The following is a 6,000-nucleotide window of genomic DNA, read 5'->3' as shown; positions in this document are numbered from 1 at the left end:
GTTTGAATTTCTACAAGTGAAATAGAAAATAAAACTGAATCAGATTATAGAAAATATGAAATAACTTTTACACCAATTTTAGGTTATGAAAAAGTTGATTCTAGTTTTCCTTTTTCACTTTCTTTTTCAGGTGGTTCATGATAAGGGCAGTGACATAATCATTGTGGGACGAGGCATAATCAAAACAGCAAATCCTGCTGAGGCAGCTCGTGAATACCAACTTGAAAGGTGGAAAGCATATTTGGGCAAGTGTTCTTAATGTCTGAACCCTACAGAATAAGAAAAGGATGAGTCAAATTTATGTTTTAATGAAACATCTAATCTCACCCGTCTAAGCATACAAGCCACTTAATATGCAGCTATGTGGCTATGTGGCCAGTCTAAGCATGAAGAGAAGTAACGGCTTCATTACTTCTCTTCAAGCAATTCAGCATTGTACAGTATTTGAGTGGTAGGCTCAGCCTAGGAATTTTCCAGAAAATGTTTGGTGGGGAAGATCATGTTCCCATATTGAACCTTCTTGAAGAAACAAGAAATGGTTTTTTTTTTATCAATTTTCCAGTTCTTTGGTTCTTATTGCCTGCAAGCTTGATTTATCTTAACATTTTAAGGCCCTATCGTAAGAAGTCATCATAAATTGGTTAATGTTAAAATTTGACTTGATATAGTAACTGAGATTTATTATAATGTATTGATATATTCACAATTCTTATAGGATTGATTCTTATTTACACTAACCATAATTCTGATTAGTTAGGAAACAAATCATAGGATTAAGAAATATGGTAATTTATCCAAAAGATAAAGAGGAAATAGAGAAACAAATCATAAAACTGTGTTTCTCATGTATACAAAAAGTTGTTTTATTAGAAAAAAAATTGAAATTTATGTTTTTCAAAAGAATGACCACATTGAAGCTTGTTTATGCAATTCTTTATTTGTGTTTTGGCATCCATGTAATTTTTGTTTGAGAAGGGTTTTGAGCTAGCTTCTAGTTTTTTCCTAAATGAAAAACTTGTTTGATGTTAATAAGAGTGTTCGATAAGCAAACTTTTTCATTAGCTTGTAATATGTTTTGAGACGTTACTAGAAGCAATATTATTTAAAACATTATTAACCTCTAATAATTTTTTTTATCCTTAAGCTATTTAATGAATTTCCCTTTTAATAATTTTTTGTATTAGATATGTTTATAAACACATATATCGTTATTAATTATTGATAATTTTACATTATTTTAAATTTCGTTAAAAAAATATAGCCTAAGATTAATAATAGAATACGTAATATTACAAATACTTAATTGAAAGAAATATATATAAGTGATTGTTTAAAAATTAATATGCCTTTTTTTTATATATTTATAAGCTACTTTAAAAGGTAACTTTACAAATAATATTTTTTTTTTATAACATAAGTTTTAAAAAATACTAAAATAAAAGTTAATAATAATAATAATTTTTTATATTTTCTTTAGATAATAATTATTGTAACATCTCAAAATATAGTAATTACCATAAATTAGAATTAATTACAATTAACAGTTAAAACATGCAGTTTTATACTAATCACGAAAAAAAATTACAAAGCCGAACGTTCTTACGTACATGGGTAAAATACCATGCAGCAGTATTTCAAAATTTAATGACGAACGATTTTACAAACTTTAACCGAACGTCCAAAATCTAGCAGAACATAAAAACTACAACTAACGAGCGCTCTAGGGCTCGTCTTTAACCTCTACTTCAACCAGATTGGCGTCCTCCAAATTTTCTTCTTCTCGCGCTTCTTCAAGCAACGCCTCTCCGTCTGCTCACATCCACACGGATGATCATTGCATAGACAAGACGAACGTTCAAGGACGAACGACAACACAAGGAAAGAGACACAGGGTAAGCTTAAGTAATTTAATTCATACAACCCATATAACAATTTAACATAAGCAATTAACATACAAGACATATAACAATACATCAAAGCATAGAATAAATCATCCAAACTCTCATAAGACCAACCATCCGGACTGTATGAATCCATGTAACTACAGGCGTTCGTTCACTCGGGTGGTGTGATAACTGGAAACACTCATCAGCTGCCACCCGAGGTTAGCCCTATCAGTCCCAAGTACTCAGTAGGACTAGGACCTCCTGCCATTCCCACACATGACCTACTCCCCTCTAAGTGAGGACGAGCACTCACGGAATATCAGGATGACAGCCATCAGCAATTTTACCATGGTCATACTATACAACTTATCACATTCAAATCAGAGAGACGTTCCTCCTTGGAACGCTCGTTCAAATTCCAAAATCATAATTTCATCTCATATATGGTTCGCACATTTTATAATTCCCTCAAAATCACATTTTCATTCTTAGTTCCATTTCCCTAAAAAGACGAGCGTTCAGCCCCCTTCATAATGAGGACGAACGTTAATATGATACCGAGAGACACTCGTTTCTGACAGAAGAAAAACGAACGTCTTTCCGAGGACGAACGTTGTGACCACTTGAATCAACTAAATGGACTGACTCTAGAGCGATTTAACTGATACTTAGAATAATTTAATTTCAAGGACATTAGATTGAATCCAAATGAATAAAGACATCATAAGACTTTTAGATATTAAAACGGATACGAATTTATAAAAGGTACTACCCGCCAGTCAATGACCGAACGCGGTAGCGGATATAAAGTTACTGTTTGGACGAACGCTAATTAGCTTTATGGACGAACGCTATTTCCATTCAGGACGAACGCTATTATCGCTCGTTGCAATTTACGAAAAGGACGAGCGTTCGGTCTGAGACCGAGCGCCACTTAGGACGAACGCTCGATACAAGACCGAGAGCCCATTTGGACGAACGCTCAGTAGATGACCGAACACTAATTAGAACGAACGCTCGATATAAGACCGAGCGTTACGAATCTGAATTCAATTATTTAAAATCGTTGGACACCACTAGGATGAGCCGAACGCTCCAACCTAGACTTTCACAAGAGGACGCTCGTTTTTAAGCCGAATCCTTTCCAAATGAAAGAACTCTTATTCTAAATCATTTTCAGGAAAAGCCGAACGGTAGAAGACCGTTCGATGACGAGCGTGCATTATCAAAGTAAGGACTCTTATATTTTCCAGATTTTTCATCTACAATAACTTCACATTTTACATACGATTCATATCTTATAATTTATTCCCACCATAAATCTCATACATTACAGAATTCATATTATCATACATAACTTACAGAAATCATCCATTTTCCAATTCATACATTTCAGTCTCAACATACAGTTCATACAATATCACTCATACACAACCAGTACAACAGGGTTCATTCAATCACAGTTAAACATCATGCATTTCATACATCCAGTACACTTCATGCTTTCATACACATTTTACAGTATCAATTAAATTACTAAAGCTTCCCTTACCTGGTCTAGCAGTGAACTTCCAAATACAATGGCTTTTTGACTCGTCCAACTAGGGTTTTTCTACACTCAACGTGCTTCTCAAATGTTTCACTAATTCTAACCAAAAGAAACGTAGGAGAACTTAGTTTATATTCTAACATGCAGCTGTACCAGGGTCCGCATGTAACTCAGAAAGGAACGTTTAGAGTTTGAGAACTTACCGGTTACAGAACTCTAAAGCGTTCGGTTCCAGTGAGAGCTCACGACGCCGTGAATGGTCCTACGGTTTCTGAAATGGAATCGGAGAGGTTGGTGGTGAGTTATCTTAGAGAGAAGATGAAGGAGTTTTAGAGAGAAGTTGGAGAAGAAGAAAAGCAAGAGTTTCGTGAGGAAGAAGGTGAATGCAGGGAATGATGGGAAGTGTTTTCAGAGAAACCATTTTTCTCCCCCACGTCAAACGGACATGCATTCCCGTACTGCCACCTGGTTCCCACTACAGATTTTAGAAACTTCTAACGTGACAGATGGCGTCAGCGCATGCAGAGGGTGATTTCCCTTTCCACGCAGGACGAACGTCCATTCTCCTGATGCCACTTGTTCTCAACTACCTATTTTCAAATGTTCCGGACGTGACACTTGGCAGATGCATGCTGAGTGAGTGTGAGTGCGTTTTGACGTGGCACGGTGCAATTAATGATGATCAGAGTGTGGGATTTGGTGCGTTAAATATTCAGGGTTTCACAATTATTAACACCCATTAAATATTCATATCCATTATCAATATATATTCATTAAAAATATTTATTTAATAATTTTATCTCAAATATCCACAAGTAGATAAATATTTTTTTTCATCCGTATGTGGATAAGAGAAAAGAAAAGGAAGACGCTGCAATGCAAATATGAGAAATGTAATAGGTTCTGCGAATTAAAGCAGTGTGTATTGAAAAAGTAGTGAGGTGTGCTGATATAAAGAAGACTTTTCGTACCAAAATCTCTTGGAAGAGAAAGAAAACTTAATAAAAATATTAAAACAAAACAAACAAACATTTTTATTTAATTATCCTTTTAATATTGTTTTTTATTTGTTTAAAACAAAAAAGTTAAAACACACTTTAGTATTTTGTTTATTATTTATTTATATTTTATATTTTCTTAATTTCACCTTTTTTTTCTTTACTTCTTTAAATGTATTTTTCATTTATTCATTAATTATATTTTATCATACTTTTGTATTATTATCATTAGAAGAAATTGGATGTTGTAATATAACTATTTTGAATTTTGTATTTAGTATATAATATATTATCTTATCTTAATATATATTATCTTATCTTAATAGATATTTTCGTACTTTAATATTAAATTTTAAATACTATTTGTATATATTTATATACAGTTTATTCACATTTTAATTAATCAATTATCGATTACAATTGATAATAAATCTTTTAATTTTATTTTATTTCATTTTATCTTATATTTTAGTTTTTTTTATCAAAGATTTAAAAGTCTATAAAAATAATATGAGTTCACATCAAATACTCATTCATTCTCATTTATTTCTTATCATTACTCAAAAGTTCTTTCTTTTCTGGGTTTGGGTGTTGAAAAGAGATTTTTTCTTGTGAACTCTCGTTTGGTAGTTGTCTTCCTCTTATTATTTGAAACTTGCTTTCAAAGAATCGTCGTAAAAGAGTTTGCAGGTTTGGAAAAAAGACATTATTTCTTCTACAACTTATTCAATAAGGTAAAATTACATCATGTATGTTTAAAGTTTGATTACGTATTTTTTATTGTGTATATTTAAAACTAATACATAATAATAGATAGGTGTTTTTATTGTGTTATATTATTGAGATATATATATTTTGTATATATAAATGTATAAATGTGTTTTTAAAGTGTAAATATGTATATGCGTTTTTTAAGTATAAATATGTATAAGTGGTTAAAAATGAGTGTTTGAAAATACACAATTACATCTAAATTTGTAATAGATAACTTTTTGTTGTTAGTATATAATTTATAATATCTTATCATCATAAATATGTGTTTTAATATTTGATTGATAGATTTGAATATTATTATAGAATATGTCATGCACAAAATTTTGTTATTATATATAAATATTTTTTTCATTTTCTTTTTTAAGGTTTAAAAGGTGAAAAGAATATGAGGCCAAATAATAATGAATTTCAAAAATTTGAAGTATCGTCAAATAATTGCTTTTGTTCTATGAATATTTGATTCATGAGAATGATCATAATAACGCTTCTTATTCACCACTTCTTGCAAATTACAGAAACTATGTCTTATATCATAGTGAAGAATGTCTTGAAACAAAACTCACAAAGAGTGATGTGAATGTTAATTTAGATAGACTTCTTATCAATAAAAAAGAAGCTAAAAAATATTTTTTACCAATATTGAAATATGAGAATGATATCCAAGAAGGAGTAGAGGTTTGTGCCTAGGATGATTATGAGAATCTTTATTCATTGACCTTCAAGAAGTGGGCAAACAAATATTATGTGTTGAATGGCGAGTGGAAAATTGTCTTCGAAAATCATAATTTGCAAA

The sequence above is a fragment of the Vigna angularis genome, chromosome 11, assembly GCF_016808095.1.
Source record: "Vigna angularis cultivar LongXiaoDou No.4 chromosome 11, ASM1680809v1, whole genome shotgun sequence".
NCBI lineage: Eukaryota > Viridiplantae > Streptophyta > Magnoliopsida > Fabales > Fabaceae > Vigna > Vigna angularis.
The sequence above is the reverse complement of the archived record's forward strand: the minus strand, read 5'-3'. Positions refer to the sequence as shown.